Raw genomic sequence first — 14,235 nt, 5'->3', positions numbered from 1 at the left:
CCTCACGTCGCATTTGCATAAATTGTATGAAATATTATCAAGCGGAGATAGACTGAAAGGCAGACAAAGGACAGACTGAGAGAAATAGGCAGACCCAAGCGAATTTGCAAATATTGCAAACGAGCAGAAGAAGGGTGAGTTGGGTGAGGTTCTGAGGTGTTTGGGTTTATGAATATGCCTCCATTGTGTTGCCTTCGTTGTTGTTGTTGTCACCTTTTTTCGGGTGCGTGCGTCATTGTGTGGCATGACAAACAACGCAACTTACACGTGGCTTAAGTCAACAGCGGCTAAAAAAGTTTAAAATATTTTCGTTGAGCACACAAAAAGTTTGATTGATTTGGGTTGCCTCTGTAGCTTGCTGCTGTTGCTTCCCTTGTTGCTCGTGGTGTCCTTGTCGTGAGCTGGCCTGGCCTATTGATTGATTTGCTTTTTTGCATTTGGATTAGTGCAAATTTTTATGCGTTGATTGGTTATTTGATATTCATGGCACAGCGGGAATAGCGACACACAAAGGGAGTGGAGAGCGGAGCGTCGAAAGGAGGAAGATGTCTAAACGGATACCCAACGAAGCGTGCCAGAGGATTAATGTAATTACCGTTGTCCTAGGTTGTTGTCAAAGATGCAAGATAGATGATGATGGGAGAGAGCTTCTCTTTGTTGTCAACAAGTAAATAGAGCCACAATCTTAAGCTAGACTGAACTTTAATCAAAGCTTTAAATTCTTTTCAAACAGATCTTTTTATATCTCTTAATTTCAGATCCTTTCCCTAGGAAGTTGTTCGCCCTAGGAGTTGTTTGTAATCTGAATCTGGATAATGCAACCCAATGTATTCAAAAGTTACAAGCGAAAACACCTGCAATGTCTAAAATAAGGATGTGACTTAGATTTAATATTCTTAATAAATAAACATACACATACGAATGTCCTTTTTCAAAAATAAGCTTAATGCAACACAAGAAATATGTATTTTGGTATTATCTTTATCCTTTGTATACCAATCGATAATCCTGTTTGTTGTGATTACAAAAATGTGCATCCTTGCTAGATCCTTAAGGATTTGGCAGAGCTATGGCTAAAAAACGAATGTCCTTTTTCGAAAACAGGCTATATCTCGGCCATATCCTTGCGCATTTTCAAAGGACATATATTGCCAGGATCGCAAGGACCAACTCTATCGATCGGCATCAAAAAAGTATGGGGTCATCTAAGGATCCAACACTTGTAATTTTTCAGTCCGGGGGCCAAAGAAAACAGGCCAAAATCAAAAATTCCAGGATATCTAGAGAACCGCAAGGACGATTGGCATGAAATTTGGCAGGATAATAGTCCTTGCCAAGAAACTTCGATTGACACTAGTCCGGCAAGGATCGGACAGGATATGGCCGAGATATAAGCTATTTTCTCTGAACAAAAAAGTCCTTGTAACTTTGTTGCTTACAGGACATTCGTCCTTTTTGGTATGCCAATCGGTTTATATTTAAAAGAGCTATCCTTCTGCCAAAGGACATCCCGATCGTCCTTCAAATGGCCGAGATACGGCGGATTTTCGGAAATTTTGCCGATTTTTCTACACCTACCCCTTGAAAAAATTTCAAGTGCATTTTTTGGTATTATCCTTCAAATCCTTGAATGCCAATCGATAGTCCTGTTTGTTGTGATTACAAAAATGTGCATCCTTGCTAGATCCTTAAGGATTTGGCAGAGCTATGGCTAAAAAACGAATGTCCTTTTTCGAAAACAGGCTATATCTCGGCCATATCCTTGCGCATTTTCAAAGGACATATATTGCCAGGATCGCAAGGACCAACTCTATCGATCGGCATCAAAAAAGTATGGGGTCATCTAAGGATCCAACACTTGTAATTTTTCAGTCCGGGGGCCAAAGAAAACAGGCCAAAATCAAAAATTCCAGGATATCTAGAGAACCGCAAGGACGATTGGCATGAAATTTGGCAGGATAATAGTCCTTGCCAAGAAACTTCGATTGACACTAGTCCGGCAAGGATCGGACAGGATATGGCCGAGATATAAGCTATTTTCTCTGAACAAAAAAGTCCTTGTAACTTTGTTGCTTACAGGACATTCGTCCTTTTTGGTATGCCAATCGGTTTGTATTTAAAAGAGCTATCCTTCTGCCAAAGGACATCCCGATCGTCCTTCAAATGGCCGAGATACGGCGGATTTTCGGAAATTTTGCCGATTTTTCTACACCTACCCCTTGAAAAAATTTCAAGTGCATTTTTTGGTATTATCCTTCAAATCCTTGAATGCCAATCGATAGTCCTGTTTGTTGTGATTACAAAAATGTGCATCCTTGCTAGATCCTTAAGGATTTGGCAGAGCTATGGCTAAAAAACGAATGTCCTTTTTCGAAAACAGGCTATATCTCGGCTATATCCTTGCGCATTTTCAAAGGACATATATTGCCAGGATCGCAAGGACCAACTCTATCGATCGGCATCAAAAAAGTATGGGGTCATCTAAGGATCCAACACTTGTAATTTTTCAGTCCGGGGGCCAAAGAAAACAGGCCAAAATCAAAAATTCCAGGATATCTAGAGAACCGCAAGGACGATTGGCATGAAATTTGGCAGGATAATAGTCCTTGCCAAGAAACTTCGATTGACACTAGTCCGGCAAGGATCGGACAGGATATGGCCGAGATATAAGCTATTTTCTCTGAACAAAAAAGTCCTTGTAACTTTGTTGCTTACAGGACATTCGTCCTTTTTGGTATGCCAATCGGTTTGTATTTAAAAGAGCTATCCTTCTGCCAAAGGACATCCCGATCGTCCTTCAAATGGCCGAGATACGGCGGATTTTCGGAAATTTTGCCGATTTTTCTACACCTACCCCTTGAAAAAATTTCAAGTGCATTTTTTGGTATTATCCTTCAAATCCTTGAATGCCAATCGATAGTCCTGTTTGTTGTGATTACAAAAATGTGCATCCTTGCTAGATCCTTAAGGATTTGGCAGAGCTATGGCTAAAAAACGAATGTCCTTTTTCGAAAACAGGCTATATCTCGGCTATATCCTTGCGCATTTTCAAAGGACATATATTGCCAGGATCGCAAGGACCAACTCTATCGATCGGCATCAAAAAAGTATGGGGTCATCTAAGGATCCAACACTTGTAATTTTTCAGTCCGGGGCCAAAGAAAACAGGCCAAAATCAAAAATTCCAGGATATCTAGAGAACCGCAAGGACGATTGGCATGAAATTTGGCAGGATAATAGTCCTTGCCAAGAAACTTCGATTGACACTAGTCCGGCAAGGATCGGACAGGATATGGCCGAGATATAAGCTATTTTCTCTGAACAAAAAAGTCCTTGTAACTTTGTTGCTTACAGGACATTCGTCCTTTTTGGTATGCCAATCGGTTTGTATTTAAAAGAGCTATCCTTCTGCCAAAGGACATCCCGATCGTCCTTCAAATGGCCGAGATACGGCGGATTTTCGGAAATTTTGCCGATTTTTCTACACCTACCCCTTGAAAAAATTTCAAGTGCATTTTTTGGTATTATCCTTCAAATCCTTGAATGCCAATCGATAGTCCTGTTTGTTGTGATTACAAAAATGTGCATCCTTGCTAGATCCTTAAGGATTTGGCAGAGCTATGGCTAAAAAACGAATGTCCTTTTTCGAAAACAGGCTATATCTCGGCCATATCCTTGCGCATTTTCAAAGGACATATATTGCCAGGATCGCAAGGACCAACTCTATCGATCGGCATCAAAAAAGTATGGGGTCATCTAAGGATCCAACACTTGTAATTTTTCAGTCCGGGGGCCAAAGAAAACAGGCCAAAATCAAAAATTCCAGGATATCTAGAGAACCGCAAGGACGATTGGCATGAAATTTGGCAGGATAATAGTCCTTGCCAAGAAACTTCGATTGACACTAGTCCGGCAAGGATCGGACAGGATATGGCCGAGATATAAGCTATTTTCTCTGAACAAAAAAGTCCTTGTAACTTTGTTGCTTACAGGACATTCGTCCTTTTTGGTATGCCAATCGGTTTGTATTTAAAAGAGCTATCCTTCTGCCAAAGGACATCCCGATCGTCCTTCAAATGGCCGAGATACGGCGGATTTTCGGAAATTTTGCCGATTTTTCTACACCTACCCCTTGAAAAAATTTCAAGTGCATTTTTTGGTATTATCCTTCAAATCCTTGAATGCCAATCGATAGTCCTGTTTGTTGTGATTACAAAAATGTGCATCCTTGCTAGATCCTTAAGGATTTGGCAGAGCTATGGCTAAAAAACGAATGTCCTTTTTCGAAAACAGGCTATATCTCGGCTATATCCTTGCGCATTTTCAAAGGACATATATTGCCAGGATCGCAAGGACCAACTCTATCGATCGGCATCAAAAAAGTATGGGGTCATCTAAGGATCCAACACTTGTAATTTTTCAGTCCGGGGGCCAAAGAAAACAGGCCAAAATCAAAAATTCCAGGATATCTAGAGAACCGCAAGGACGATTGGCATGAAATTTGGCAGGATAATAGTCCTTGCCAAGAAACTTCGATTGACACTAGTCCGGCAAGGATCGGACAGGATATGGCCGAGATATAAGCTATTTTCTCTGAACAAAAAAGTCCTTGTAACTTTGTTGCTTACAGGACATTCGTCCTTTTTGGTATGCCAATCGGTTTGTATTTAAAAGAGCTATCCTTCTGCCAAAGGACATCCCGATCGTCCTTCAAATGGCCGAGATACGGCGGATTTTCGGAAATTTTGCCGATTTTTCTACACCTACCCCTTGAAAAAATTTCAAGTGCATTTTTTGGTATTATCCTTCAAATCCTTGAATGCCAATCGATAGTCCTGTTTGTTGTGATTACAAAAATGTGCATCCTTGCTAGATCCTTAAGGATTTGGCAGAGCTATGGCTAAAAAACGAATGTCCTTTTTCGAAAACAGGCTATATCTCGGCTATATCCTTGCGCATTTTCAAAGGACATATATTGCCAGGATCGCAAGGACCAACTCTATCGATCGGCATCAAAAAAGTATGGGGTCATCTAAGGATCCAACACTTGTAATTTTTCAGTCCGGGGGCCAAAGAAAACAGGCCAAAATCAAAAATTCCAGGATATCTAGAGAACCGCAAGGACGATTGGCATGAAATTTGGCAGGATAATAGTCCTTGCCAAGAAACTTCGATTGACACTAGTCCGGCAAGGATCGGACAGGATATGGCCGAGATATAAGCTATTTTCTCTGAACAAAAAAGTCCTTGTAACTTTGTTGCTTACAGGACATTCGTCCTTTTTGGTATGCCAATCGGTTTGTATTTAAAAGAGCTATCCTTCTGCCAAAGGACATCCCGATCGTCCTTCAAATGGCCGAGATACGGCGGATTTTCGGAAATTTTGCCGATTTTTCTACACCTACCCCTTGAAAAAATTTCAAGTGCATTTTTTGGTATTATCCTTCAAATCCTTGAATGCCAATCGATAGACAAAAAAGTATGGGGTCATCTAAGGATCCAACACTTGTAATTTTTCAGTCCGGGGGCCAAAGAAAACAGGCCAAAATCAAAAATTCCAGGATATCTAGAGAACCGCAAGGACGATTGGCATGAAATTTGGCAGGATAATAGTCCTTGCCAAGAAACTTCGATTGACACTAGTCCGGCAAGGATCGGACAGGATATGGCCGAGATATAAGCTATTTTCTCTGAACAAAAAAGTCCTTGTAACTTTGTTGCTTACAGGACATTCGTCCTTTTTGGTATGCCAATCGGTTTGTATTTAAAAGAGCTATCCTTCTGCCAAACATCCCGATCGTCCTTCAAATGGCCGAGATACGGCGGATTTTCGGAAATTTTGCCGATTTTTCTACACCTACCCCTTGAAAAAATTTCAAGTGCATTTTTTGGTATTATCCTTCAAATCCTTGAATGCCAATCGATAGTCCTGTTTGTTGTGATTACAAAAATGTGCATCCTTGCTAGATCCTTAAGGATTTGGCAGAGCTATGGCTAAAAAACGAATGTCCTTTTTCGAAAACAGGCTATATCTCGGCTATATCCTTGCGCATTTTCAAAGGACATATATTGCCAGGATCGCAAGGACCAACTCTATCGATCGGCATCAAAAAAGTATGGGGTCATCTAAGGATCCAACACTTGTAATTTTTCAGTCCGGGGGCCAAAGAAAACAGGCCAAAATCAAAAATTCCAGGATATCTAGAGAACCGCAAGGACGATTGGCATGAAATTTGGCAGGATAATAGTCCTTGCCAAGAAACTTCGATTGACACTAGTCCGGCAAGGATCGGACAGGATATGGCCGAGATATAAGCTATTTTCTCTGAACAAAAAAGTCCTTGTAACTTTGTTGCTTACAGGACATTCGTCCTTTTTGGTATGCCAATCGGTTTGTATTTAAAAGAGCTATCCTTCTGCCAAAGGACATCCCGATCGTCCTTCAAATGGCCGAGATACGGCGGATTTTCGGAAATTTTGCCGATTTTTCTACACCTACCCCTTGAAAAAATTTCAAGTGCATTTTTTGGTATTATCCTTCAAATCCTTGAATGCCAATCGATAGTCCTGTTTGTTGTGATTACAAAAATGTGCATCCTTGCTAGATCCTTAAGGATTTGGCAGAGCTATGGCTAAAAAACGAATGTCCTTTTTCGAAAACAGGCTATATCTCGGCCATATCCTTGCGCATTTTCAAAGGACATATATTGCCAGGATCGCAAGGACCAACTCTATCGATCGGCATCAAAAAAGTATGGGGTCATCTAAGGATCCAACACTTGTAATTTTTCAGTCCGGGGGCCAAAGAAAACAGGCCAAAATCAAAAATTCCAGGATATCTAGAGAACCGCAAGGACGATTGGCATGAAATTTGGCAGGATAATAGTCCTTGCCAAGAAACTTCGATTGACACTAGTCCGGCAAGGATCGGACAGGATATGGCCGAGATATAAGCTATTTTCTCTGAACAAAAAAGTCCTTGTAACTTTGTTGCTTACAGGACATTCGTCCTTTTTGGTATGCCAATCGGTTTGTATTTAAAAGAGCTATCCTTCTGCCAAAGGACATCCCGATCGTCCTTCAAATGGCCGAGATACGGCGGATTTTCGGAAATTTTGCCGATTTTTCTACACCTACCCCTTGAAAAAATTTCAAGTGCATTTTTTGGTATTATCCTTCAAATCCTTGAATGCCAATCGATAGTCCTGTTTGTTGTGATTACAAAAATGTGCATCCTTGCTAGATCCTTAAGGATTTGGCAGAGCTATGGCTAAAAAACGAAAAAACGAATGTCCTTTTTCGAAAACAGGCTATATCTCGGCCATATCCTTGCGCATTTTCAAAGGACATATATTGCCAGGATCGCAAGGACCAACTCTATCGATCGGCATCAAAAAAGTATGGGGTCATCTAAGGATCCAACACTTGTAATTTTTCAGTCCGGGGGCCAAAGAAAACAGGCCAAAATCAAAAATTCCAGGATATCTAGAGAACCGCAAGGACGATTGGCATGAAATTTGGCAGGATAATAGTCCTTGCCAAGAAACTTCGATTGACACTAGTCCGGCAAGGATCGGACAGGATATGGCCGAGATATAAGCTATTTTCTCTGAACAAAAAAGTCCTTGTAACTTTGTTGCTTACAGGACATTCGTCCTTTTTGGTATGCCAATCGGTTTGTATTTAAAAGAGCTATCCTTCTGCCAAAGGACATCCCGATCGTCCTTCAAATGGCCGAGATACGGCGGATTTTCGGAAATTTTGCCGATTTTTCTACACCTACCCCTTGAAAAAATTTCAAGTGCATTTTTTGGTATTATCCTTCAAATCCTTGAATGCCAATCGATAGTCCTGTTTGTTGTGATTACAAAAATGTGCATCCTTGCTAGATCCTTAAGGATTTGGCAGAGCTATGGCTAAAAAACGAATGTCCTTTTTCGAAAACAAGCTATATCTCGGCCATATCCTTGCGCATTTTCGAAAGACACATATTACCAGGATCATGAAGAGGAATTTTATCAATTGACTACAGACTTTTGACTTATATAATTACTTATATTATCTGTGTACTTTATACAATACATTTTTGTTGAACAAACAATACATTAAACTAAAATTAAAATTTATATATTATATAATAGATGTATCGAATTCCAAATGTTTGTCCACCAGCTGCTATCCAATAACTAGCAAAACGCTTTTAGTTTTCTTTCAGCTCCAGAGTTTTATTTAAGGTGATTAGCCATCCGATATTCCCGTTGAATTAGGATTCGCGATATTAAGATCCTCCACTTTGTTGGCCTCAATTTGTTTCCACTGCTGAGATTACGCTGATGCCCGCTTTCTGGAAATGTAAATAAAACTGGTTTGCATCAAATGGGCGTATCATTCAAACATAATGGGGCTTTAAATAAGTTATCTAATAACAAAGTCATTTCTCAAATGTAATAAAACAAAGATCGCATCTGAGATAATCTGGTGAGGCAGATGGTTAATTAGTTCAGACAACAAATTACGAATTGGAAACTGGCAAAGGGGGGAGAAAAAGACAGAAACTAACTCGCTAATAACTCTCATTAAATGCGACCAAAAACACGCACACAAATCAGAGCCACAATCGCCAAAGCGGAGCCATTCATTACATCAAAGACAGCAGCAGCAGCAATAACAACAACAACAACAGATATAAAAGCGTATAAAAAAAGAGAGCACGCGGAAGTGTTTACAAATGTCAAATCAAAGCTTGAGCAAAAAAACAAAAAAAAACCCTTCTCTATGCATAGTAGACATATATGGCTCGAAGAAAGAAAAGAAATGAGATGAAAACGAAAACAAAAACGAAAAGAGAATGGGATGGGAATTTAGGGGGAAAGAGCTGAAAGAGATAAATGGAGGTAACCGCATCTGAATCTGGAATCCCCAAATGTAACATGATTTCAAAGTTTCTCATGTCAATTTGAGATTTGGAATCGCGTTGAGAAAACGTAACGAAAATGTCAATACCATTGACATTTGTTTCAGTACTCGAGGAGCAAACCTCCTAAAATGACGACAACAAAACAGCAACACAGCAAAACAGCTAAACAAGAAAACAACAACGGCAACAACTACACACACACACAACAATAACAATAGCAATAACAACGAGTCGAGCCAAAGGCCATTAGCGGTCGCGAGATGCACTAACAACAGATGACGCTGCCACACAGTGGAATGCTGTCAATCTTTTGCCTGACAAAATATGAAAACTTTATAAAGATAACTTGTCACGGTTGGAGAACCATTCAAATTTACTAGAAATGTATTTAAGCTATTGTTAATTATTTAATATTAAAGTTAGATTTTCAATTAATGAATTTAATGACAAATATGCAAACTTGGCACGAAAGAGAATTTTTTGGCCACAATTGGAAAAATATTAAAATTTGCTAGAAATGTGTCCAAATGTGTGTCTATTAATTAATTAATATTAAAATTAGATTTTCAATTAATGAATTAAAATTTGCTAGAAATTTGTTGTCGTTGCTTTGTCTGACAAAATATGCAAACTTTATAAAGATGAAAGACAATTTCTTGTCACGGTTGGAGAACCATTAAAATTTGCTAGAAATGTGTCTTAGCTATGATTAATTATTTAGTATTAAAGTTAGATTTTGAATTAATGAATTAAATGAATTAAAATTTACTAGAAATTTGTTGTCGTTGTTTTATCTGACAAAATATGCAAACTTGGCACGAAAGAGTTTTTTGCCACGATTGGAGAAACATTAAAATTTGCTAGAAATGTGTTTATTATTAATTATTTAATATTAAAGTTAGATTTTCAATTAATGAATTTAATGAATGAATAAAATTTGCTAGAAATTTGTCTAACTCATCATTAATTATTGAATATTAAAGTTTGACTTTCAATTAATGAATTTCAATAATTTGTTTATTTTTTGTTGATCAATGCTTGCCACCCACTGTGCGACGTCGACGTCATCGCGAGCGCCTTCACTTGATGTATTGTTTCAAGACATTTGATTTATATCACTCGACGAAACAGAAGTAGAGAACGGAGGAGGAGTGGGAGGGAGTTTGGGAACGCATTTCTCCATTTGCTTTTTGGGTCTGGTAATGAAACTCCAATCAGCGTGTTGGTCAGCATCAGCTTCAGACTTTAGCAGAAACTCTTGTCTTGTGTCTTGTGTGTGTCTGATGTCTTGCTGCTCTTTTGCTCTGTGGCATGCTGGTGTGGCAGGCAGGGGGCAAGCTGTGGCAACGACGCGACGCGTTGCGTAACGCAGCTGGAAAGTGGAGCAATCGTTGCTTTCTTTGCCTTGTCTCTGTCTCTGTCTTTTTTTCTTTCTCTTGTCTGTGTGCTATCTACGTTTTTTTTTTTGACAACTGCATGATGCATTGCCCCAGTGGCCCAAAGTGGGTGAAAGGCTTCACATAGCTGACTGGCTTGCTTGCTTGCTACACAATCTGCAGTCTGTAGTCGCTGTCGAGTCTGTCTTAATTTACGACTCTGACGACCACGATAACAATTTGTCAGCTTAATGGCAAACGAAGGATGCGCGGCGACAAGTGGACGCCACGCCAACTCCTTTCGAAGCAGCCCCGCTCCCTCCTCCTGTCCCCTCCTTTCGCTTGCTCCACGCTTGCTTGGATACGGAAGAAGGTATCAACACAACTCACGAAATCCAAAAAAGGAAAAACAATAAAAATGTTGCGTTTATTTCGAGAAATAATTGCGATTGCTGTGCTTCGCATTTTGAATGCATTTCGCGTGACTCAGCTGCAACAACAACAACAACAACAACAACAACAACAAAGAGAGCATTGCAAATGCGACTACAAAACAATTAAAGCTAATTGTGCAAGCGAGACAACAACAATTGCAACGCATGCATCGCATAAGTGTATTTTATTGCTGGCACTTTGGCAACTCTGTCACAGCTCTTAGATTCGCCTCGTCGCTCGCTGCATCTCGCTCTTTCCCAATAAACAGCTGATTTCGTACCTCACATAACTCACACACACACGCTCATAAGTTCAGCTACAATCTGCATACCAATTGACAAGCCCATGAAGCCAACGATCCCTCCACAACCCACACACACACACACGCATACAATAATAATCCGACTGCAGACAACAACAAAGGCAACAAGTCGAGACTGCAGGCACCTTGTGCCCATGTCATTGGCTCAAGCGAATGTATTCATTAGTCGTCGCATTGCCGGCGTCTAACTCACACACACGCACACACACACTAACACACATGCTGGCAATTACAAGTCGTTGAATTTATGCTAATCTAACTGCAAGTCCCGGGGGCCAACAACTGTTCGTACACTCCTCGCTGTTTGTCATTTGATTTGTAGCTAAAGCAAGCCGCGTGTCACGACCTATCGTTAAGAAGTATGACTTTGAAATAGAACCCCAGTAGTATCAATATTAGATCTATACTATGTTGATTATATATACCAATATTGCATCTATATAATCTATCTAATAATGCCAATACAAAATACTGCAAACAAAGAAAGTATGAGTTAAAGTTAATGTGCATTATATTATATTAGATCTATACTACATATGTTGATTACATATGTTGTTGTTGTTATTATTATTATTATATTAGATCGATGCTATATTGATATGCATATATAATAAATATAGTATAAATCTAATATTGACACTAATAACACATTAACCCTAACTCTAATTTTCATTGCCTGCTGTATTTTGCATTGGCATTATTCTTTAGTTCATCATAATTATTATTATGCATAAGTACATTCAATTTAATTTTGTTATTATATGTAATTTGCCAATTAGCATCATCATTAACGCCATTATTAATATGAAAGTTATCATTAAATTTATAACAAAAGCACTGTTATTAATTTCATTGTTATAAAATTATGAGCGTCAAAATTGCATCATATTATCTATGAACTTTTTGTAAAGGGATATATTAGACTTCAGTATGAATGCATCCTTCTAGCTTCACAGGCCTGAACAGTAGTATAAGTGTTCCTTAAAAATAATGCACTCGTTCTTTGCTTCTGTACAGCAACAGCTGCTGTACTTCATAGGCCAGAAGAAGAAAGCACAACAATTTTATTGTTCTCACTTTGAGTGAGAACAGTATGTCATGTAGAATGAGAACAGTCTGTCACTTAGAGCGTGAACAGTACAGGCTTGTACTCTTCATGAGTTAGTACTACATTTGTCTCTTTTTAACACGCTGTACACCAAGCGGAATTATAAGGACAACTTATAACAACTGTGTAAATACGTTCAGTATTTTTCAACACATACATATATACATACATACATTGCAAGGAAAGCGACACTCGTGCATTGAACGCACATTTACCATTAACTGTTTAAACTGTTGGCATTTGAATTGTTTCTATCATTAAAAGCAATGCAAGCTAAGGACTGATTTTAAAAAAGTATGAAAATACGTTAAGTATTCGATTTGAATGAATTCTTTCTATCATTAAAAGCAAGTTAAGCTAGGAAACGCATTTAAGAGTATTTTCAAATACGTTAAGTATTAGATTTGAATGTTTAAATAGAGTTAAATTGTATTATTGCTCTAACAGCGGTAAACTTTCGTATTCGCTTTTGCACATTCTTCGCTTCTTCGTGTCACGCGACCATCGCGAATTCGCTGTAATCAGCGAGGGACAACTACAACAACAACAGCAACAACTACATCGACTACGACGACAACGAGTTATGTTCAATTACGCCACTCTAACTCTAGTTGTAGTTGTGTTCGTGTTTGTGTGTGTGTGTGTAACTCGAAGCTATCTACGCATTCGCATTTGTTTGGCATATGTTTTCATTAATCTTACTTAGAGACCCACCTGGAGCAAGGAGTGGGAAGTGGAGAGAGGGAGAGACGCGAAGATAGTCGCAACAAGCCCACATGCAAAACGGTGCTGAGCTGGACTTGGGCTGGGCTGTAAGCCACCATAAAAGAGAGGGGGCGAGCGAAGGGGGAAAGAGGGAGGCAATCGAGGGCTGTTGGGAAATGATCATGGCGTTAATCAGGGCATGTGCCAAAGCCAGTCAAGGTTAAGCTTGGACACAGCACTACACAACACTCTGGAGGTTTCTGCACAACTCTCCGATGACTCAGAGATAGAGACACGTTGATTGAGTTGAGGAAACAGCGATTAAAGTGGTAACAAACATAGGCAAAGAAAAGAGTTTGTTGTTATATCTTTGTATCTCTGCGAGCGAAGTCAAGGTTGAGCACATTATGATAAATGAGAATGCGTCCAACAAGTAGTCAAAACAGAACGAAACTACTTTAATTAAATGGCAACATTATCAGTCATGAAATAGCTTTTATACCCTGTAAATCAAAGAGAGAATAATTGGTAAATGCTTGTGAAGAGAAAAACAGTTTTTATACCCTCTAAATCCAAAAGACATTAACTTGTGAAGAGGAAAACAGCTTTAAGGAAATCAATCTCGTCACAGTTTGAACCTTGAAAACTCAATCTTTAATTAACTAGAACGGATGAAGTCGAAGTTGAATAGATTCCCATTACAGGGTATCTGACGATTGTTTACGCCTCTGTGGCTTAAAATTCCGATTCGCTTTTTCGGTGCTGTCAAATCATTTTTGGCATTTTTACGGCCCTCGCTGATTGTTTATTCAGTGGAGTTCAATTGTTCGGCCGTTTGATTTTGCGCTGCACAAATGCCATTTAAATTTAACCTTTTCAGCAGCCGATTTCAATTGCCGCCAAACCGTGTTGCTGTTGCTGTCCCGCCTCCTCTCCTTTCGGGATCCATTTGCTCCATTGCTAAACTATGCAAATTTCATGGCTACCAGCAAAAATAAACAGTAAAAACAAAAACAACGCAACGGCAGACGAAACTCATCAGGCCAAAAGCCGGCAATTGAATCGATTGAAGCGCCATTGAATGTCTACCTGCCCAAACCCCGTAATCCGACACAGACACCCCCCTCTGCCCCTCTTGGATCCCCTCTCGGCAGTCATCCCGCCAATTCTCTCCCGTCTTCAGTTTGAAAATCCCATTTAAAATTCGCTGAAGAGGCCGTTGACTATGACGCGAATGATGAGGCTGGAAAACCGCAATATCATGTTGTTTAGTATCATTAAAGCACTTGACGACGCGAAAGAGGGGAGAAGGGAGGTGGGGGGGAGTACTTGCCCCCTGGCCACATTGCACGCCTCAATGCTACACATTTCA

The sequence above is a fragment of the Drosophila albomicans genome, chromosome 2L (assembly GCF_009650485.2).
Source record: "Drosophila albomicans strain 15112-1751.03 chromosome 2L, ASM965048v2, whole genome shotgun sequence".
In the NCBI taxonomy this organism is placed as follows: Eukaryota; Metazoa; Arthropoda; class Insecta; order Diptera; family Drosophilidae; genus Drosophila; species Drosophila albomicans.
Note: the sequence above shows the minus strand (reverse complement) of the source record.